Source organism: Anser brachyrhynchus, assembly GCF_964034855.1.
Source record: "Anser brachyrhynchus genome assembly, chromosome: 5".
Taxonomy (NCBI): Eukaryota; Metazoa; Chordata; class Aves; order Anseriformes; family Anatidae; genus Anser; species Anser brachyrhynchus.
The window spans coordinates 51,886,946-51,911,500 of NC_137699.1; positions in this window are offsets into that span (position 1 = coordinate 51,886,946).

The following is a 24,555-nucleotide window of genomic DNA, read 5'->3' on the forward strand; positions in this document are numbered from 1 at the left end:
GCATATTAATTTTGCCCGTCGGCTGCAGCAGGCTTTGACAGTTTGTTACTATGTGATGGTTTTCACAGGGGTGCGACTCAGTTGGGTGGCATTTCGACTGGGTGCAATGATAAATTATGAATTTTCTAATTTGCTGCATAATGAAGTAACCCCTTCCAACCCAATTAAAAAAAAAAAAAAAAAGCAAAGATGGTGTCTTTTAAATAATATTTCCCAGGTATTTCATCTCTCCGTTTTTGTTGTTGTTGTTGTTTTGCAAGCATGTTTTTTCACTTAAAAAGCAGATGACTGCATTTGCAGCCTTTCAGAATGACTGTGCCTTTCCATACATCAAACATGATTCATGATTCATGTATCCCCAGACTATATTCATGCTGTAAATTGGCCACTCCTCAACCCTCAGGGCAATCACGGATGATAGCAAAGAAGTCCTAGTTTCTTCTCTGATGTCCAATTTGGGCTGTAGTGATCTGTGTGTATGAGTCTGTCTGTCTGTGTGTCGGGGAGCAGGGATTTCAAATGAGGGAAATAAATGATGTGTGTTTGTTTTACATACTTACTCAAGAGGCTGTACTGTTGTAAATTAACTGCTAAACTACTGTGTGGGTTTCCTTCTAATTTCTTAAAATGGTTGTAGAAATAAATGTATATGTATTTATTACTTCAGCATTGCAGAACAGGATCTGTGGAGACTTAATTTGTGGGTGAGAGATAAGGGATTTTAGTTCAGTGTTGGTAAGTGTGTTCAGTACGTTTGGTAATTTTATGCTCATAATGCAGCACTTAGAAAAGCACAAGTATTGCTGGGTAAAATTTGTGGTGTTTCATTATACAACTGCAGACGGGCAAAACAGTTTAGAAATACTGTAGGCCTGATGCCATCCCGACTTTAAAGAATCTGAAATAACCCAGCCAATCTGTTTAGCATGATGCAAATACTGTAATTATACAATTATGCTGCATTTTTAATAGAGAACAATTCCTATACGTTTTGTTGTCTCTTCAAATTCTGCATTATTAAGAAACCGAGCCACGATTTTATCGGAGGCTACACCACAACCACATGGCAGTAGATCACGGAGGATTTTGACATTAATACCCCACAATCAGGCGGCGGAGAGCACACAGCACTAACGCAAACCAACCACAAAGTGCAGATTACATAAGATTAATTCTGCACGTCCCCATAAGGCAGGCGCGGAGCCCTCTGTGCTACCATCGCCCAGCCTGGCAGCGCACCGCACGCAGCTCTGACACCGCCTCGCACCGCTACAGCAGCGCTGCAAAGTGCCGAAAGCCGCCGTTCGCTGCTTCGAACATTATTATAATACACAGCACACGATGTAAGCCTGGCACAACTGGGCAGCGCAGAGCACAGTGATATTATAGCGTAATCACACAGCTAAAATTCATGCCTACAGTAGAGAGCAAACAGCAATAATACTGAGCACAAAGCAGCGCTGTCATAACATATATTAGAGCGGTTCAGCACAGGCACAAAGCATGGTGGCATGTTGCATGTTTATACATTAAAGTGGAAGTGGGCTGCGCTCAGGTGGCAGCTGTGTGGGCTCTGCGGTGCCGGCACAGCTGGCCACAGCTGTACGCGCACCCCACACCACCAAGGGCACCTACAGCCAAAGCACCACAGTGAAACGCAGGCAGCAGCACCCACACACAGCTCGCAGTCCTCTGGTGCCGAATGTGGACCCACAGCACAAGTCCATAACAAAACCAGAATAAACGCCTGAGATACACACCCACTGCTGCACAGCTTGATTGTGTTGTGCTACTACAGCACAGTTGCAAAACACTTTGCCTCGTACTATCGTAACTCATGAGCAATAACTCATTGCAAATATACCACAATAACCTACTAGACAACACCTTGTTGTTGCTTTGTATTAATTATGGGAAAATCTCCCGACATTATATTTTAGTGGAAAATGCGGCTTTGTCAAAATGAGGACTTTTCATGGGAATGCCTTGATTTGATGGCATTTTAACGTTAATGGTTGCTAACAGGTAGATGCTAAGTAATCCACTCAGACTTTTTTCATTCATACATGCCTTCTTAGCTTTGAATTTTCGTATGATCAACAAGTTTTTTAATTAGTTGGAATTGTTCAAGTTAATGTTATTTTAATAGCAAAGGTTAACCTGAAATTTCCATCCCAGCTTAACTTTGTGGCAAACGTATGATTCTGATTAGGAACCATTCCTTAATATATATGTATATATTATTTTTTTTTTCTGTGTGAGACAGGAAGTCCTTTCTCCCTCTTTTTTGAAAATGTCAGTGCAAAACCCTGGCAGTGCCTGGGTGATGCTGCCAGTAATCCAAAAAAGTCATAAGGTTTCTCGACACCATGAAGAGCACATGATTACCACAGCCAGGACAGGATGTATACTGTCCATCTGAGAAGTATGAGGAGTAGTGCTGCTATGTGGTGTGCAAAGTGCAAAGTTTAGCTGCTGTGATCTTACCGAGATGCTATTTGTACATCCGCAACAACAAGCCCCCCCGTATATCCTGCTTTGGCCGGGGACTGTTGGTCTGGAGGGTTTTGTAGGTTGGGGTGCCCCGTGTGTGGGGCTGTTGAGGCGCAGCACTGGGAGAGCTGAAGTGAGCCCATGTACTGCTGTAACGTGGCACACGGCACAGCCTCATGGCACAGCGTCACAGCCTGGTTTTTGGTGTCTGCTTGACAAAACATTACAACGGTGTAAAGGGAAGCGACTGATCATTAAGTGCACGCTAATAACATCAGCCTTTGACTGCAAATGTCGACGTGCCTCAGTAAAGTGCAGTTAGTACATGACAATTAATATTTATCTAATCCGATTTATACTGGGGTTTTCTGTAATGCCCACTGCTGCATCGTCTATGCTGTGATCAAACACAGCAGACGTTCATAGCGAGGCATCTTCCCAGACTTCAGTCTCTTCCCTTCCCTCATTCTCCTTCACTTTGTTATTTATTATTATTCAAATTTATACATCACTAAACAAAAGAGCACTCATCCCAAGCCACTGATAAACTCTTAAAAATACATCTCATAAAATGAGCAGACTCCATAATTATCCATGGAAAAAAATGCAACAACAACCACGTGACTACACTAAATTTAATCAAAACCACTAACAAATCACCACCAGAGTTCCTTCCAACCATATTTTGCTCAGCTTTTGCCAATGAGCTATACAGAAAAGACTGGTTTTGCACTGACACCTGAAGGCTGTTTTGAACCAAAAAATCAAATAGATTTGAAGGAGCAGAGCCTGACTGGGAAATGCCCTTTCCCTTTTAGTAGCACTAGCACATCCATTGAACTAGCACACACACCAGTTTGGGTGTAATGCTGCAGCATGGCAACACTATTGGATGAGCAAGGGTGACTCAAGAAAAAGTATTAAAAATATATAAAATTAGTTAATTCCTGAGTGAGGACATAGAACCAATAGTCCTATATAATCAGACAGTAATTTAAAGCCAGACTCAGACACCTTACACCAGCCACGAACTTCTGCTCTGAACTATAGCTCACGGTTGTTTCAGCAGCTGCAGTAGAGGTTAACCTGTGCCTTCCTGCACAAAAAGGAAAAGTCCAGGATGTCCTGGTCAAGAGAGGAGGCACTGGCACGTGTTTGGACCGACCTTCAGCCCTGGTGAGAGAGGTTATGATTTTGTTCTCTCACATGTCTGCAGAAGAGAGCGGTGTACTAGTAAGGAGAGGTCTCCGCGTGCTTGGGGAGGAGGCTGAAGGGTACGGCTAAATGGTATGAAGAGGATTCTGAGGCATGAAACTTCCTGGGATGGTTTTGGAGGGCTTCCTGTGATGGAGAAAGACAAACTTGGGATAGTCTTATCCCTCTGGGAGTGGTCCAGGAGGGGGATTAGCCTAAGGACCAGGCCATGGTTGCTTCCTGGAAAGTGAGCTGGGGGTCCAAAACAGAGCCAGAAGGTGAGACAGTCATCAGGCACCGGGGCCGTCAGGGATCCAGTGCTCCAGGGCACTCTCCAACCCGCTTCTCTTTAGCTTGTACCCAAATTGCTGGAATCCTTTCCTGATTTCATGAATTACTTTTTCTCCACTTGTGGAGAAAGGTTAGCAGGTTTGATATTCACTTAAACATGTTCCCCACTATTTCTTGACCTGAAATCTGTTTTCAGAATTGGCTGCGAGGTGAGCCTGGTTTAGGGATTTAACTGTAGACCATTCTTTCATGGACCATTTCTTTTCCCAACACCTTAAGCCTCTGTGTTTGACTGTTACAAATGCTTCACTCTGTGGATCACTGTAGGTGTTCCAAATAAGCCAGCCTTTCGGAGGAAGTTAAATGCATTATATTCCCTTTATATATTCCCCATATTTGAGAGGTGACATTGTTCTGTTCATGTTTCTTCTTTCAAGAGTTTGTACTGCACTTTAGAAGTATGCTGCTTTTAAGGGAAAACAAACCCCAGGGCAGCTGGGCAGTGGGAAAGGGCCTCTGTATGCTTCCAGGCACCTCATCTGCTACTCATCTACCAAGTTTTCTTACTAATGGTGGGTATTTTGCCTGGAAAAACGTAACTATGCCATTCATAAACACAAATTGAAAGACTGATTTCCCACTTAAAATTAAATCTGACTCCACTATTCTTGTCAAAAGAGATCAGCAGTATGTGTAACCCATCCATTCAGTCTCTATCATGTTGCTCCTTTATTCACCTCCGGAGAGGTGTGCATCAAAATGCTCCCCAACCACAGGCAGCTAGAGAAAGTTGTCCTTACAACGTGAAGAGTAGAAAGTTGTGTATTTAGTGCTGCGGGATATTGAAATACGCTGCTGAAAAATGTTGATGCATAAATGAAGTTCTGTAACTGTAACAATACTTTTTTCTTTAGGAAAATTTTCACTATTACCCCAAAATATTGAAGAATTACTAATTCATTAGTTAAATTAGATTTTAAAAGCTTCTTCTCAAATAGGAACGTGAATAAGGGGAAAAATAAGATTTTTCATTGCCATAATAAATCTGAAATCTGTTATAACCTGCCTAAAGCCAGAGTATCCTTGAGCCAGAGGCAACAGTTCAGATGGTCTTACCCTGAAGAATCAAGACCTTGTACATTATTCCCAGCTCCCTAAAGCTTCAACAAGGAGGAACTGCATGTTGTTTTCTCTTGTGTATGCAATTATTTCCTACTAGTTTCACTTGCTATTCTTTTAGCCATAGGAAGTGCTCACCCCCCCTCTAGGATGAGTACACAAATAATTTCCCTCCTCCTGTAGAAGTAGGTAAACTGAGGCAAGGATCAATGAAGTTTCTTGCCTAAATGCACACAGCAGACTGAAAACAGGTCAAATGCCTTTTTAGCTATGTGGTTTAGAATGTGAAAGGGACAAACAAAAAACATCTATGAAAAATCATTACCAAGTCTGTGAAGTGATTTTTCTGAAGTTGAACTGGAAAATGATGTTGAGCCCAGCTGGCCAGGGCTTGGACACAGTGCCTGCAGCTGGACTTCCCTCCCTTGTCCTCCATCAGCCGTGGCCAGCTCCTGGATCTGGAGCTGTATCTACCTTGCAAAAAAACAAATTAAAACCTGCAGAAGGTAGGCTACCCCATTCACAGGGTTAGTTTGGGAAGTGTCGACTGCTTTTTTTGTCTGTGTTGCAGTGGCACTGTTTGCCTCCATTAAATATTAGTGTGTCGCTAAAAATGAGTCTCAATTTTTCAAATAAAAAAGATTTCAACCGGTTATCAATCTGTAGTAAAATGTAATTGCCAAATCAGACTGGGATGATATCTTTTCTCATTAAGAATTTTGTTTTTACAATCGGCAAATTTATTTATTCATTTATTGCTTTCCAAATTAAGCGTGGGTATTCTGAAAAACCTAAAAAAGGAGAAGTCTGGATTTGAATCGCCAAAAGAAACTGCTTAGTTGAAAAAATTGCATTTGCCATAAAAGTGTCTTAACAAAATAAAACCTTCTACCCCATTTATTAACAAAACAATACTTGTAAATAATCTTCAGTGTGACAACAATAAATATATGTTAATAATTATTAATGATGAAATATCAGTGAAGGGACTGAAAACTTTTAAAAATGTCTGTGTGAAAAATATGCAAGACAGCAAGTTCAGAACCTAAAGCTATAAATACTCAAGGGAATAGTTATTTAACATGTGCTGTAATTTGCACTATTTAAATCTAATATTAGAGCTGCGGCTTTTTTATGTCAAATCTAGAATTTCTTCAGTGCTTTAGCAATGTTAGAAAAAAAGTGGTCATTTCTGCATTTGCCGAAATAGATTATACTGACTTTTATAATCATGCCAGGTAGATCTAATCCATATTACCTGAGATCTTTCTCAAAATATGAGTAGGACATGCAAAAAATGCTTTCATTTTCTTACTTTCAGTAAAGACAAACTATATTTAAATTTCTGTAATGAACTGCAAAGATGCAGTAAAGTTTGTCAAAACGATGATATACATCGCCTTAACTCCCCTGTTAATAGGTTCAGTCCAGTTTATTTGTTTGTGATGTTGGGGGAAAAATTCAATAGGTAATTTTGTGTCATTTGGGGGAAACATGAATAAAATACAGGATGTATAATCAAGGAAGGGAAAGGAAGAAAAATAATAACTATTCAAGTAATTTTAGCCTGAGAAGCAAACAGATTCGACTGCAGTGCCCAACCCCCCTAACTGTATTTGTGTACACTGGTTCAGAGTTTAAGATTCAGATAACACTCAGTATTCAAATTTGTCGTAAGCCATATGTGCAGGTGAGAAATTGCAACGTTTTGAACTGTTTAAAATTCATTTTATTTGAAACTGTGCTTCAAAACCAGAACAGTCCTGCTAACATTCCAAACGTCACTCGGCGCTTCAGTAATACGGCTCAAGATATTTCGAGCAGAGCTAATTTTAAAGCACAGGTAGTTAGCTAGAGTTTAAACCCCTTACCAACTAAACGAGTTGCCTCACATTTACAGCAAACTTGATTATGCGACTTGCTTTTAGTCGGGCATCACATGCATACTGTTGCTTAATTTTATTGCATTTATAATTGGGATGGCACACACGGTGCTCAAAAAGAGGAAAAAAAAAAGGCACCATTTTAATGAGCGCCTCTGTAGCAGTGCTTTGGTAGGGTGATCAGGTTTTGTTGATGTATTAGTGTGTAAAAAGAATTGAGCACAGGCTAGGAACGGACAATCCTATTATGCCATTTTTATATAAGATATAAACCTCAGCCCATATATTGGCATCTTGGGGCTTGCTTATTTCACTGTCTCATATCATTGATGGCCAATCCTGGAGGTAGTTGGGAACGAGGCAAGTTTTGTGCTGAGGCTAGGGCTCAATGGGAGGCAGAGCTGCTGGAGTCTACACGAGCTCCATCCTGCCAAACTTCAGCATATCATCCTCCTTTCCCACCCAGTTTGCTAAAAGTTTTACAAGCCTATTGTTTCCTAGCCACCAATGATGTATTTTGGAATAACCTTTAATTTAGCACCCTGTCTTTATCAGCCCACAGTGCTTTTTGTTCTCCACAAAAGCAAAGTAGTGCTACTTGTTTGCTAACCTAAAAGCTGTGGCAATATTGAGGAGAGAAAGCAAGACAAACAAAACTGATTAGGGCAAGATTTGCTTTCAGAGAACCTATTTCTGTCACAGGGGGATGGATAAACAAAATAATGTTTCAATAATTTATGCGGTGCGCACATGAAAAACATTGGAAATCTGAAACAAAAACGACATGCAAAGAACGACTGAAGTTGATAACTGCTTTAATCAGTTCAGGTGATAATTCTAAACTAAATGGAAATATCGCTCTTATTTTCAGCTCCTGCACGGCAAGAGGCTTTTGAACATGCTCTCCTCTGCCAGTCTCGTTCTCCTCACTGAAATGTGGGGCCAGATGAGATGTGGCCGTGACCTGGCTGTGAACCAGGAGGCCGTGTGGGCTGGTGGAGCAAAGCTGGAGGAACCAGGCCCCTGCACTTGGTCCTCAGCTCACGACTCGTTTTGGGAACAGAGTGAAGCCCCTTCACTGCCCCGTGCCTCAGTTTCCCTGCCTGTAAGAGAGGTGCTGACCCACATCCCTGGCAGAAGGGAGGTACAGACCGTGCTCTGCAAGCTCTGTGACCCCTGATCTCCCCTCAGTGGCGAGGACCTCTGCCTCCTTGTCACTCCCCGAGCTCTGCATGCCCGCTGGGTCGCAGCATCCTTCCTCAGATTCCCATGTCGGCTCACTGCAAAAAGAAAAAGGGAAGAAGTTGCTATGGCATCGACTTGGTGCTCTCAGGGAAGGCGGAGAGGAGCAAGCGGGGCTGCTCAGGGCCTGGGCAACGGCAGGGCCGGGGCAGGGAGGGAGCCGGGGGTGCTCTGGGGCGACTCTGGGGGCTCTCACACCTGCAGTCTCACAGCCCCTGTGTGCAGGGGCTGGGGTCTGCCAGCCCCTCGGTGCACACACCCTGGCTGCTGGGCTCTGGCAGGATTTATGGGAGGCATGCTATTGTTTGGCAGCAGTTCTTTGTGCCTGCTTTCGGTGGCCTGTGGGAGGCAGGGGCAGGTCACTCGTGTCACAGCCAGGAGGGCCAGGCCCAGGGCAGCGGCGGTGGGAGGTTTGGGCACTATGCTGGCACAGAAAGGTCGGGTCCCAAAGGGCTGGGCCCGGAAGGGTGCTGGCACGTCACTGGGTGAAGAACTTGAAGCCTCTCTTTCTGCCTCTCCCTCTCCTCTCTTTCCCCTCCATCTCTGCCTGCCCCCCCTCCCGCCAGCCCTTTGTCGACACTTGATCATTTACATCAAGTTGACATTCGCAGAGTTTACTCAGGGGTCTGTAATTGTATTCTTTCACCGGTTCTGCATTACCAACCATGAAAATGGAATCTTATCATCCCTGACCAATTTTTAATGTACAAAATGATTTGGCCGAGGTTCAAAGGGAGTCACAATTGAAATCAGGTGAATGATACATGTAGGTTTTTTTCAGTTTCTCCGTGCCTTGATTTGATTTTTCTCGTATGGCATACAGGGAGACGTAGCTTATTTTTATGTGTGTGTGTGTGTGTGTGTGTACAAGCTATATAAATGCATGTATATACTCTGCACATGTATCGATGCACTATCTGCCTATCTATATTTTGTGTACATATCACTCAAATTTACCCATTTGCAATGCAATGGGTGACAATGACGTTTGCTCTAATCCCTAAAAAGCAATCAAAGAATTGGAACAGGGTTAAAGCCTGCTGATAGTGCACTGCGATTAATAGGACATTATTAAATAGCCCCCCTCCTTCAGCTCCTTTTTGCTCCACCCCCCTCCCCCACCGTCTTGCCAGATGAAAAGGGGCCTGGGAGACAAAATAAATAAATAAATGAGGTTACATTTACATTATAAAGAATAGGGAAGAAAACAATAGGGAATCCTCCTCACTGAAAAGCATACCATCTCCAAAGGGACAGAGTCCTCAAAGTATGGGGGGGAAGGGGAGTTCCTGCTCTCAAATATCATTAGAATGTTTTTTATCTTTTGGCAGTTTCATATTGTGAATAATATGGACATTTATAACTCAGTCAAGCTGTTTCTTTCAAGAGTACAGTTCCTTAAGATCAAGGAATCTATCAACTTACATAGCTCCCTTAGCTATCTTATCTAAGTGCCTCACAAACATAAATGTATTTATCCACACAGTCCCTGGGCAGGAGAGAAATGTTCTTGTCTCCATTTTATAGATTGAGGAGAATGGGAAGGAGATTCAAGGCCTCAGAGCAGCTGCTGGGTTTGGATTGAGGCACCCAGGACTTTCTTCCTTCCCTCTTCTGTAGGAGCTGCCCTCTGGTCTCCCTCGCAGATGCTAGAGACCTCACCTGTATTTCTGAATGAAATGAATGTTTTCTGAAAACTACACTCAAGAAATGCCACATGAGTCACTGGACATTTTTAGAACAAGTGACTTCCTTGATGTCATGCTGAGAGCAGGTTGCCATCCTGGGAACTGAACCTGGCCCCTTCTGACCATAGGATTTTTCCTCTCACTCATGTAGCTGTGATTTTAGGATGTGTTTCCTAAGATGGTGGAGAGTCTATTCTGGTGAGGGAAGTGAATCTGTACTTTGTGTCCATATATACTTCATACATCAAACACATAGCTCTGAGAAAAAGATACACCAAACCTGGAAACACGCTTAAACAGATGTGCTAAGAAGTAAATCTTGTGGCTAAATTCTCACAAGATTCAATGTGCTTTGTGCAATTACCATGGATCTTCATTTGCAAATTAAGTTATTCGACATCCTTAAGTACATTTCAAATTTTAATCCTACTCCATTTTTAAAGTAAATGTCCCTAAAATATTTGATCACTATGAAAAAATTGGTCCTGGTAATGGAATTATAAGTTTATCTAATTTTTGGTGGAACTCAGAATTGGGAAGATTTCTGAATTCAGTGTCCTTGTGCCTTATTTATTTCTTTATTTAATTTCTTTTCCTGTGAAAGAGTAAGTGTAGAAGCTGTACTTCTAAAATTAACATTGATAAACTTTGGTCTTCTGATATATAACATAATGGGGAAAAAAATACTCCTGCAAGCTGTGTGTCTGTTAATGGTGACTTCAATGGCAGAATGTAGACATTTCTGAAAGTCTTCATTCAAGTTCAGGCATTTTGCTTGTTACATACTCTATTTCTCATCTCACCCGTGTAGCTGTGATTTTATACTAAAGACTAGAGATTAGCCTGACCAGAACAAAATTATTGTTCATCTCCCAGATGTATCCTGATAGTGTTTTGATGTTTCATGGTGAATAGTGTTACTAAAAAGGATTTGCATACTCCCTTTGGAGTTGTTCTGGCAGGGTGGTTTTCCAGACTGGAGTCAACACATTGCACACGACAACAGGGGGAACGCAGTTGATTTCCTTTCTTCAGAAGTATCCAGTGACACATCTAAAAATGTGATGATGGTTAAGCACTGGCTCAAAGACGACAAAAATCAAAGAAAGCTTTTCTATGCAAAGCTTTGTTTTCGCAGTCTCTGTTCTTGAAAAAGTGCACGTTGGTGACGAAGTAGTGGGCTCAGCTACTCCTCTCGTATATAAACTGTTTGACATTGCCATGAGAGAAATCAACAGAGCTGCAACTGTAAATAACAGTTTCCTTGATGCCAAAACAAAGGCAGTGTTTTATAAGGAACGTAAAATGGGAAACAAAATAACACGTAATTCCTGCTTGAGTTTCAGGATGGTGCTTAACATGATTGGTGATTGTCCCGTGAAACACATTTGGGAATGGCTCTGTCTTTCTTGTGGAAAGCTTTGGATCTTTTTTGTTTGCTTGTGGGGGGCAGGAAACTCAAATAAACATGTTAGTTCAGCTATTCTAACGTGATTTTCAAGAAACCCAAAATGAATTACATCTTTGCACAGCAAAAAGAGTAGCAGAAAATAAAGAGAAATGCACTGAGATACTGGGAAGGTGAGAAGTATTCATTTCCTGAGTTAATTAGCCCAGCACTATGTATGCTATATGACCTCGTAATGTCCATGTGTGCAGAAGCTTTGTTCAGCATGGTCCAGACAAGAGATGAAGTTTATACTTTGGAAAACTGGCTATACTTCAACAAAACCAGTGTGAGTGACCTGGGGAACCGAAAAGACAGTGCTGTGGGTAGCTGTCAGGAGACTGTCAGGACGATGGCTCCGATTCTGGCACGGGTGAGATGTGTTACAGACCGCTGGGGCATTTTTACAGATGTTTAGTTCATTGACTGCTGCATTCTGATATTTAATGATCTAAGTATGATTAAAGACCGTAACTTTCTTTTGTCTTTGCTGTGGTACAAATCCTTGTCATGATATAAAAATATTAGCACCCACTTGACTGTTTTACATATGATTTCAATATGCTAACTTCCGCATTTAGCTTTACTGTAAAAATGATTATGTATATAGCATATCATAATTCAAGATGTTCTTCTGGTTTTGGTCACAGTGATATAGAGGACAGTAATATATAGCCTTTGTTAAATAGGAATGAGATGAAAATTTATAACTGGCTGTAAGTATTATAATGAATATCTACAATAAAGTCTGCTTTTAGCTGTTGATTTTTATTATTGGAGGATCACCTGTATCACAGGAGCATTCCTGACATTTGCCAGAGTTAGAAAGATTTATCCTTGGGCTAAAGTGAAATGCCACAGGCAGAAACTGTGATAAATTATGAGACTTTTTCACATTGTAGATTATCTACAATTAATACTAAAACAAAGGCAGCTGAACAGACACCTTCCTTCCCCCAAATCAGTTCTGGAATCAAAACAACAGGACTAAAACTATGTACTTAAACATTTCTGTCCAAGTTTGGAGAAGCTGTGAGTGAAAAAGAGGAGCTTGTGTAATGAAATCTCAAAGAAAGCAGAATTGCAGGTAATTAAATTATCTCCTTTGGGATACTATCATTTCACAGGAGATGTGTTAATCTTTGGAGAGAAGGAAGATTGAGAGTTATCCAAAAAAGAAGTAACACGAACTCAAAGAAAAAACTGGGGCAAACATTCTGATGCAGCTGATAGAGACAAGACATTTTAATGCAAAATATTCTGTGTTTGAGCTTAATTTTGTTGAGTTTGTTCATTGTAAGAAGGTATCTAGGAATCAAAGCTGATGAAAAACTGAGTTTCCATCTCAGAAAATACACAACAGGATAAAGATAAAAATACAAAAGCTTTTGTAATATAACACATTCAGATTTATTTTATTTTTTTTTTTTTTTGCAAGAGGCAAACTATTTCATTTTTATATTTTCAATTATTTCACCATTGAACTGCAGCTGCTCTGATTCACACTACAGCTCCAGTCTGGGTGTGTGATGACCCAGTCAGTGCCATATATTGGGCTCACAGCTGAGCTTCATTTTGTGTGATGCTAGTGCTCAGGGCTGTGTGGGCTTGCTGTAGGGATTTGGTAGAAAGAAGGAAAAAGTAGCTTTAACTGTGTTTCAGCTTCTTGCCTAATTCAGAGTTAGAGTATGGATTGACTGGAAAGGGATGTGGACAAAGTATTGAGAAAGATATAATCAAGGTAAGGAGCTGGATCTTGGCTTTCTGTTTCTTCCATGGAAAAATGTATGCCTATTAGTCAAAAGATAATATTGTTTCAAAGTGGTTTTTTTTTTTTTTTTTTTAGTGCATATTTGCATATAGGGAACGGCAGAAAGCATCAGTCACAATTAGAGTTCTGATTTTCTGACCATACAGACAGCTGTAAAGTGTGTGGCTGTTCCTGGTGTCTCTGAGCTTGTTCTGGATGTGTACAGAAGCAGCACGAACCTCAGGAATGTTGTCCCATGGAGGCACAACAGGGTCAGGCCATACTCCTAGGGCAGCTGTATTTTATGCAATGGAGTAGGTAGCTCCTTGTGGACTTGCAGCACACATATGTTGCTTTCTATTGTCCATGAATGCCTTTGGAGAAGCTGTTATAAGTCTTTTTAGTACCTTTTTAGTACCTAATTTTTCTTGTTTTTGTCTCTTTTTTTTCTTTTTTTTTTTTTTCCTGAGCCTGTGTAGTCCCATCATACACAGAAATCTCTTTGTCTAGGCTTACATAACTTATCTTTTATTGTCATTCTTTAGTCCTTAACTATGTATTTGGGGAAATAATAGAATAAATTGTGGTTTAAAATTTAGGAAATAGTGGTGAAAGAATTGAGAAAAAAATGAGAAAATTCTTGAGTGTCTTAAAGGGGAAGCAAATTGCTAGGAAATGAGTTTTATCTGAAAAAGGCTGAGGCCACAGCCTTGAGAGATTTTTTTTTTTTTTTTTTAATAAAAAAGAGATTCCAGATAAACACTTTGTAGACGTGTTCTTGGATTCTGGCTTTCTATTGTCTCTTGTAGCCTTTCATCAGATAATCAGTTGGGATCACTTTCCTAAATTAAATGACTTGTCCAGTGCCCAGAAAGAACACTGCAGGCCTATCTCTGGATCCAAGACCCAAAGTGAGCTGTTTTCTGGTCCTCACCAGGTCTAAAAGTTCTAAAAGACAGCAGCTACATGCAGTTGAGCAGCTTGCATGGGCTGGCACTTCTGAGTAGAACCACGTGTGGAACACCCCAAGAGGCCACAAGTATGTGAAAAGGAGGCACCTACCTCCTTCCAGCTTCTAGTCAAGCTTGGGTCTGCATGCCAGGAGTATAATTTATTGTTGCCTTTTAAATTTTACTCATTATGTGAGACACTGTCAAGTCAATCTAATATCAAAACTGAGGTTTTGTAAATCAACGATGTATAAAGCCTGGCAGCAACAGAAAAACTTTCATGACATTTAAAAAAAAAAAAAAAGTCTGGGGGAATCTTAATTTTAAAGAAGCAGCATTTCTCTGCATTGTTTGTTACTCAAACATTGCTGTATCTTCATGTATGAAAAACAGGCAGGGAACCCAATTAGAAGCAGGTACAATCAATAAATGTGAGATTGATTTCTCCCCTCTTTTAGTCTGATTTATTTATAAAAAAAAGTAAACAAATGGTGTACATGGAGAGATGCAACTTTGTTGTCAAGATAATCCTATGTCTTCTGAGTACAGCTGAGAGTAGTATTTCATCCTTTTTCATATAAATGAGATTACTAGGCTTTATTTTATCATCTCTTTTCATGCAAATATTTTCTATTCCTTGTGCATGTGCAATACTGAAAGTAATTTTTGGTCTGCAATTCTTTAAATTATTGGATGTGCTATTTGGAAAAGGCAGGAGATCATCAGGCCCTTTATTTGGGGCTGAGCTCAGGTGTGGTAGCCAAAAGATCAAGAGATCTTTGAGATCTGCTTTGCCATTTGGTCTTCATAATGTTGCTGTTCAGTTAATCCTGGAGTACTTTGGACTCCACTGCTTTGCCTCGCAATAGATTAAGGCATGTGGTACTGGGGCCAAACTTTGTGGATAGACTTGATGAATACCTAGTTAAAGTAACAACTCTGTTGAAGTATCGGTACTTGAGTCTAATGACTATCTGAAGGTACTTAACGTGTTTGTATGGAACTGGAGGTCAAATCTCTCATGGATAGAGTTAATTGCATTCTTGGTTTAAAAAACAGACTTTTGAGAACCCTTTTCCCTAATTGCTCGTTTCTAGTTATCAAGCCTTTCTATTCCCTTTCTACCACCTGTCTCCTTCCCTTCTAGGTTCTCAATCAGTCCTTGAATTTCTCGCTGTCCTCTCTCTTACCCACTTCTGGTCTTTTACCATATTGCAGCTGCTAATTCCATCATTCTGTCTCATTCTGAGAGGCCCAAGAAAAAGGTATTTGTCAACTTTTGTTCTTCTCAGTCCTTTGCATACGGAAGCAATCAAAACCACAATTTTAAAATGGGAGAGTGGCTAACCAGAAAAACTTCTATTTACCCAAGGAACTTGGATAAATGCAGTGGTGCTTTAAGCTACTGTAGGCTCAAAAACTTCTAACAGTTTTGCTTCATATTAGGATTAAGTTAGTTTTTTGAACAGTTTTTCTTTCTGCATTTACCTATGCTTCTAAGGAGATGCACAAAGCTAACATTTTATAGAACCCCACAAGTCAGGCATTTTATAGAAGCTAACATTTTGTAGAACCCCACAAGTCAGGAATTATATGGATTCACCAAATGTTGGGACAGTTTAAAGAGATGGGAGGTAGTGCTTTATATTGTTTTCCCTGTTCTTGCCTTTATAAACTGCTGCAGTGTTTATCCAGAAAATGCAGACCTCTATGAATAGTTCTGTGTCTGGAGTTTGAACACTCTCTTAAATAAACTCTTCCTATTAGTAGATCCTAGTGACATCAGACTGCTCTACCATGTTTAATTGGAAGTGGCAAGCAAACACTGTACAACTGCTTCTAAAAATGCCTGGGAGCTATTTGAAAGCTTTAGCATGTTTGAGGGGAAAATGGCCTGGTTCTACCTCCCTTTCTTGAGAGAGGGGAGTGGGCGTCGAGAGGGGGAAAAAAATACCCTTCCTATGCTCCAGAACTCTTCTGTCTGTATCTGCCTGGCCTTTGGGATATGGCTCATTTTGGATTGATTGAATTTCTGTGGATACCCTTTCTGTGATGTGATTATTAAAGCAACCAACTACTAATTGACAGCCAGTTTGTTCAGGTGCTATTTATTTTTAATTGGTTATAAGAGAGTTTGGCTGTCCTACTGCACTTGTGTTTGCTATAAAATAACGTACTATGCGAGAGACCAAAGTAATAGCCTTAGATATTAAAACAAATTTAGGAAAGGGCATTCCCTGTTCTGAGAGCTAACTGGCATCCTGTTGCCAACAGTAGGAAATGACATAGCATCTCACAGTTACAAAGCCCTCAGATAAGTTACCTTTATGTTTCCTGGTAGGAGTCCTCCTGGCAAGGAAGATCACCTTTAGTAGATTCAGAAACTATTTGCTTTCAGTCTTTAATATTAAGTAAGCATTACCTCTATCACTTAAAAATATATATATTTTTAATTTTTAATATTTAATTTTCAATTGTTTGAACACTGTTTAGAATATTGTTGGAAAAACACGTGGTCAAGAAAAAAGCCTGGTGAATGGCACTGTAGCCTACTCACATTCATTGATCTCTCTTTTTACGTCACATCTCCTACCACAGTCTGAGCGTTTACCCAGCAGTTGATTAAATCTATTAGAGAGCTGCTCTTGCTTAGCTGCCTAAGTATTGTGGTTTTAGAATTTCATGACGAGTCTGTAATTAATCCTGCGGTGCAGCTTTGGCAATTTTCCGTATATCATTCCAAGTGGGAAAAGGTAGCAAGGTTACTGTATGGGACCATGACTACTATTTAAGCACTTTTAGCGTTTTGATACTGAAGGGCTTATAGCACCATTTCATATATAAATGACAGAGGTAAATATTCCTTTAGCCCTATTAACATCAAATTAAAGCCCTTTTCCTAGGAGATAATTAGCTGATATCCCCATTGAAGTTCTAATTTATTTTGTAAGAAAAGCCTATAATTGGACATTGTTCCCACCCAATACCAAAGAAATCACATGCACAAGTGGTCGTTTCTATTCCAGCAGCAGCACATGCCTCTTCTCAATGTAAGTTTATTTGTATTGCAGAGCAGCCTTTAATTTCTATTTATTATGTGGTCTTTTGTGGCCTGTGTGTGCAAAGCACCACTTCACAGTCCAGAGGGTGAGACCACAACCACTACACCACAAACCATCCTGGGACTGTAGTGTATCACTTCCGAGGTCAATAGGCAGAGAATAATAGAGATGGAAAGGGGAAGATGGAGAGAATCAGTCCTAAAGAAGAAAGAGTAAAATAAATATCTAGAAGGATTTGGAGACTGTAGGCAATGAGAAAAGAGAAAAATTGCCTGGCATACTCCAAAGAGGGATTATCAGGAATGATTGCAGGTTAGCAAAGTTATACCTATTGAAAAACGTCTTCTGGTGTTGAACTCTATTATGCTTAATGCTACAACCCTTTACTCAAGTGAGCTATCCCACTGGCAGCAGATGGACTACTTCTTTGAAAACCCTTCTTTATATGAGTTTTCAGGCCTCTTAAACTGTAAAATAGTCTTGTGAGAAAAGAAAATGAGGTTCCAGTAGGGAAGACATTTAGAAGTGGTCTGGATGAAGCACTATGTAACTAATTCTGGAGGGCGGTCTTGCTGTGGAAGGCAGAAGACTTTCATGAATTCTTTCTCAAACAGTAGATCTGAGTGTAAGACTAAATTGAAGGAGCTGGAATTATCCCATTACTGTAAAACATCAGCTAGGTCTGTCAGGAAATTATGGCAGGAAATATATATATGTATATATATTTTCACTTTGTTTATTGCAAAGTTGTCAAAGAAATTAGGAACATGGGAGAAAAGTAGCATGCACCTGTCAGGCTCCTGATTGATACAGAAGGGGCAGTGGGGTGCTGGCATGGGGTACCGTTCACATACAGTCCGTAATACTAGTGAGAAAGAATGGAAGATCAGACATGCCTTATTCTCCTAATTAAAATATCTGTATTGAGATACCTCATTACATATTTGAGCAAGTGGATTACTAACACTGTGGTATTCTTAACTTGTGAAATACACAGTGACAATTCTCAACAATAAAAGTCTTACAAAGGTTTAGAGGTTAGGTTCATTTAATTAATTTATTTATTTTATTTATTTATTTTTTCTTCCTGGTAGGCAGGAATCAAAACTGCTACTTTCCCCAGATTTGTCTAGAAATAAGTTCTTTTAAAAAGTTAACTTTTGCCAAAAGTAGAGGACAAAGAAAACCCAGAGCTGAGTTCTTAATTTTGTCTTTATAGACCAAATAGAAATAGGACACATGATCTGTCTCATTCTGATTCTCTAGGTCAGTTTATCCACATCTTTAAACCGTACAAGACTTGTGTCGCAGAAAAGCCAGTGGCTTGAATATAGTTGCAGTTTTACTTTGGGATTGAAAAGCATTATTGGAGCTATATTCAGAAACCTCTGTCTTTTCCTTTAGCCAGTACAATCATTCTCTCAGAGACCTGTGTCTGGGATTAATATTTTATGCATGAAATGTTTCATGTACAGTAGTGCCATAATAAGAAGAGGCATTTTATTAGTTTGTGCATGCGAGAAGAATGGATTACAGAAACAGGAAGTGTGTAAGGACTTGCCTTAAGATGCCATTTTTATTAACACCTAAGTTCATCGTTTTAAGGCAAACATGGTTCATGCTTTTTAGTTTTTTATTTTATTTTGCCAAGCCCTGTCTGAAGAGGTAGCACCCCATTTATTCATGTTCTTCATGCATATCTTGCACAGAAAATAGCCCATGTGGAAAGACAGCAAACAGATAGCTGCAGCTGTTGCCACTTATGCTCCACAGCACAATTTTAGGAATTAATGGTTTCTAATCCTGAAAATAATATAGATACAGAATGGTGTTACATTCCAAACTGCCAGGCTGAAGTCCCTTGCTCTTATTTCATAAATATGTTTATAAGAGTCTGCCTTAATCTCTCAACTGCAAGAAGAGCTTTAGAGATCACTCTGTGTTTGAAGCTGAAGTTATTGACCTTTGGAAACTCATTGGTAGCCAGGGAAATATACCGAGGTATCTCTTTGTTGAAATATTTAAGACAATTGTAAAGCACCAGAGCTACTGTGAGATAAAGCTCCTTCTGGTCTTGCCATCTATTTCACTGACTGAAAAATGCAAATGGTTTTGGCACTTTTGTGCTATTGTTGAAGTGATGGAATACAACATGGTTGTCTGACAATTGCAGTTTATTAAAGACTATTAAATTGGTAATCCCTGGGTAATAGAGGTAAATCTCTCTTCAGTAGCAGCAACAGGATAACTTTTGTCTAAGATCATTATTATTACTTTATGGTTTAGTAAAAACGATCTGCAAATTGTTCCTGACCTCAGATTTTTCAAAAATCATGAATCAAATCCCTTTTCTCTCAAGACATGAAACAAAATATTGTCCTATCTGTTGTTTTTGTTTGAGCGTTATGGGAAGGGTCTATTTTCTAACTCTTCTTTACAACTGGAGAGGTTTTACTTTCCAAAAAAAAAAAGGAAAGGAGAGGAGGTACTAGCATGAGCTGCACCCAAGGAAAGCACCCAACAATATAAGTGTAATGGTATAATCATGAGAATTGGACACATTAATACATAAACCTTTCATTCTAGTAGATTCTTAAGCTTGTATCAAATGGATCAAGTTATTCACCACAAATGTACAAGTTTGGGAAGGGGAAGAAAGTAATCTTTTTCTCAGTAGTTCTGATATCCCGCACTTCCTGATGAAAATGAAGAGATATGCTGGTGCATGGTGCTTCTGAAAATCAGGCTGCCATTCATATTGCATCCAGCTACCAAAGCTGGGTGACAGTGACAGGGTATTGACAAATAAGATGCCTTCTATTCCATCCTTGTCTTCATGCTACATTAGCTTTACTCTCATCAGGAGATGCATTATTAAAATAAGTGATATTCAAGATGATAGAGGGAGAGCTACTGTAGGGAGCTTGATGTTGCCAGGGTCATGCCAGTCCACTTGTTATTGAAGACTTGCATCCATCTTCCTAGTTTTATCCTTTATTGTCATTTTTTGTTGTTGTTGACCTTTGAAAGTAAGTAGTTTGCCTGTTCTATGTGCAGAAAGTTTTTCTTCCCATGCTAAGCTTTTATCATCTCAGTTCTCTTTTCTCTGGCATCGTTACTGGCAGTCACTGGCAATATGAGTACTATGTAGCCCTGGGCCCCATCCCATTCCCCCTGGTTCTCACCAGTACCCACCACTGTACTCTGTACCATCCTGGGAAGTGGGAAGGAGAGAACAAAGATGTGCAAGGAAGCATTCCAGAGCTTGAGATGTTGTACTGCGCTGAAGGGGTATTGCTCTGCAGTCAGCAAAGCACTCATGAGTTGTCTTGTTCATTTAGGACTGAATTTCAAAAGGGCTTGGACTTCTACTGGCTTCCAGTTCTCCTTCAGTCGCACGAGGGAGTTGCATGCTGTATTTCTATGGAGCAGCCAGTACAATGGAACTTGAAACCTGCTCAGGGTTTCAAGGCTAAAGACAAAACTTGAATGGTAATGTGAGGGGGAAAATTACATGCTCTGTTCACTGTGAATCCTGAAATGATTCTTCATCTGTTTTTGACAATTCAGGGGATTGTCCCTGAATAGTGGCATGGAGGGCTGAGCGGACTAATTCAAACTGTCATGAGGTCAATCAATGCGATACAGCAATCTGTGCATTTCAAAATGGGATAAGGCGTAAGGTCCATGGATGTTTTTTAGGTTCTGTTTTATAAAACACTTTGTAAACAAAAGCAGGCACAAATGCTAAATACTGCACCTTCAAGGGAAACTCTGAGGCCAAGCCCATTACAGGATCTCAAGCATTACACCAACCCATCAGAATAGATGTTAGAGAAAGTTTAGAAAAGAAACAGATCGATGGGCTACTAATAAAGTGAATTATGTATATTCTTATATTCAGATGAACAAGCAACTAGCAGAGATAACAGAAGGAGCGAGGTCATGCTTTTGTTCTGACTGGCTAGGCTGCATTTAATAAAATCTTATGAAGCTGGGCCAGTTTGACAGGGAAAATACTAGACTGCATAATGTCATGAAAACGTCAAGCTGGAAAAGTACAAAGATTTAGCGAACATTGCAATGATCCTAAGAAAAGATGATGAAAACAAAATCAGTTTTAAGTACAATGCAGAGCTCAAGTGCAAGCAGGAAAACTGAAGACTGGGAAGTATAGTAATGAAATGGGAAGTGTGTGAAACAACAGAATCAACAGAAGAATGGAGAACTGAATTGCAGAAGACAAAAAAATCAATCCATGACTATGATGAAGTTCCTGGAAGAGAAACTGTAGGGGATTAGTAGCAAGCTAAGATCAGATAAGGGAGCATAAATAATATATCAGCAAGGAGAATGGCAAGTTAATCTTAGAACCCTGAATTTGCTTTAGAGAAGGATGGGGAAAATCCTGAACGCTGGCTGGAATGCAGGCATGAAATGATCCCACGGCATTCACTTGACATCGCGACAGAAGGTTTTCACGGATCATCATCTTGTCTCTCACTTACTGCAGCTCTGGTGTTCGGCTCCGAGAGCAACTTGGGAAATTTGTCCTAGTGATGCTCCTCTGTGTTGCCTCCTTGCCTAGCCTCCATTTGCCTGGTATTTATTTCTTTGTGTTTCAGCAGGGTGAGGATGAGTAGCTTGAAGATGTGACCATCAAAGTTAATGCAGGTTCTTAGGAGGTGCATCCCAACGCATAAATAAACTGAGGCTCAGCACTGATTTCTGCCATTGTCCTTGGCTTTGTCCACCATATGTTTTCCCATTGGATTGTTTTATGAGCAAGGCAGTTGCTTTACAACTTAATAACATGGACATACCATGACAGGGAGCTGTCAAGCCATTTTAAGTATTATTAAAACCTCGCCTCAAGGAATATTTTAAATCAGATCACATTATAATCAGCGTGGACTTTGTGTTTGTGTACTAATGTCATATGCTCTTGCATCACTTTGTCTGAAAATAGTTTCCTTAACTCTTGTGTTTTACTCTAGAGGTCTCTTTATCTACACAAACTCATACTGACCTCACCACTTTTCATAGATTTTGTAACCTGACAATAGGCAACTATCAGAACAGCATGTTGTGTTGTTCTCTCACATGCATTGTTTGAGGTGGGGAACAAAAAACAACAGCAAAAAGGTTTCTGTGATAATTCTGAACTTCTTAAAGAATGTAAGGCTCTGAGGGGCTGTTGTGACAATTTAATCTAACCTCACACATAGTGGTCACAGAACTTCCTTGGGTGATTCCTGAGTCAAGGAGTATGTTTTAGCAAAGCTGGCCAGATAATCTTGATTTAAAGATTATAGGAGATGAGAGAACCTCCCTGCCCTGTGGCAAGATGTCTCACTATTTAATTGCTTTCAAAATGTTATTTTGGCTTTGAATTTATCCATCTAGCCACAGGTTCTGCAGAGGATCTGATATATATCTATATATTATATTATATATGCTATATATATTTATATATATATTATAGTGAAAGATTTAGGGTTGTTTCACTATCAGCAGTCTTTCCTATTTACATAACCACAATCTGAGTGAAGCTCACTATTATCCTTCTTCTTGCTAAACTAAGTACTCAGCACCTTTCATCTCCGTCAGTAATGCAGGGTTTCCAGGCTTTGGGGCTTCTTTTCTGAAGCCTTTTAAGCTACCAGCTTTTTAACAGTGTGGCCACCAGGACATGTTATCTGAACTATTTCTAGTATACTTTAAACCTGTAACCTGTACTCCGTTCTTTTAAGAATACACTTTCTGATGGTGTGAGGAACTCTCAAGCATTTGCATGTATTTCACCAGTAGTGTGTGGTGTGGTGTTTTTGTCTTTTTGTTTGTTTTGTTTTGTTTTGTTCTTTACACTTTGTGGAATTGGTGGGGGGAAAAAATGAAAGTAAATGCGGAGGACTGTTTTCCTTTTTAGATTAGGAAAAACGGAGGCCTGTGGGTAGCACTTGATCAGCTACAGTAAGTTCTTGTAATTCTGCACATGGCAAAAACAATCCCTCTTTTATAAAGAAAGAAAATAATACAATTAGAAAGGAATTAAACAATATAAGTTTTAACCTCAGAGGTCAATGCTTTCTGTTGCAGAAAAGATTGCCATTCTAGCACAAGGTTTTAACCTTTGTTCAAGCACCTAGTAGCCAGTGTCAGATAGACTGAACCTCATTTGAGATGAAAGCCCTTACCGGGTTTGAGGGGGGTAAATGTTTGTGATTGCAGGAGCTGATGATATTTCAGCACTGTGATGAAGAGACAACAGCATCCAAAGTGCTCTCAGGCCTGTGTAGCTGACAGGCCGATATAAACATAGGTTATGTGAAGGAGAGCAAAGTATTTTAGAAAAAAATAATATGTATGTATTTCTTATTCCCTCTGCAAAATCCTTTTGGAGGCAAAGCAGTGAAATGGTTATTGAAAGCAGAATAGATACTGGCGATGGCGTTGAGCTTGCCTAGGTAGTGTATTAAATAAGATAACCATCTCCTATCTCTGTGAGAGTTTTGCTGAAGTATGTTAATCGTATTGTGATGAATTTTTTTGGTGATGAAGGTAAGGGTGTAGTCTCTGATATTTTACTAATCCCTGGAAGAAGGGGAAGTGAGAGAATACATGGAACCCCCGGACTGCAGTCCAGGTTGCCTCCCAGCCGTCAGAGGTGATGAAAGTGTTTGTTCCTGCAGCTATCCATTACAGTTTTTAACTTTTCTTTTTCACGCTGTTTATCATGTCTTTAAATTAAAAATAAAAAATAAAAATAAATAAAAATCCACCTGTCTCAGGCCAATAATCTCCACTTTCTGTAGAGGTATTTTATCATGTTATATAAGCTAGGATATGGTCTCACTGAATTATAATTCCCAAATATGGAACTTCAGCCCTATTGTCATCTTCCATGTTATCCTGCCAGATGTATTAAGGTGCGTGGGGAGGCCTTAAACCCAGGGGGATTGTTAATTTCTCTACAACAGCCTTTTAGTGCCCGGAGCTTTATTCTCTGAGTGTGATGCTAAATGATAGTCTAAGGAATTTGGGCAGGGAAGCCAGCCCTCAATTAAATTGGAAGGGGACATGACATATGAAAGAAGACACTGACTTCCTTATACTTGATCTGACAGATTTTGAGGCTGTTGATCTAAAACTCACCCTTTTCCGTACACTGTGGAGGATGACAGATGTTCAGAGGGACCTAACATGATTAGCGTTTTTGCTCTGGGAGGCAGGAGAGGATGTTATGATTTACTTATATTGTTGATTCAGTGTGCTTTGTTCAGAAGTTTGTAGCAAATGCTGTTGTTGCTTTTCTAAACTAATGCCTGAATTCTATGCTTTTTTTTCTACTTTTTTTTTTTTTCTCTTCCACTAGCAGTGGCTTATTTTGGCTGAGTCTGGAGGGTTTCACACCTCAGCTTCAAGGCTGTGCCTCC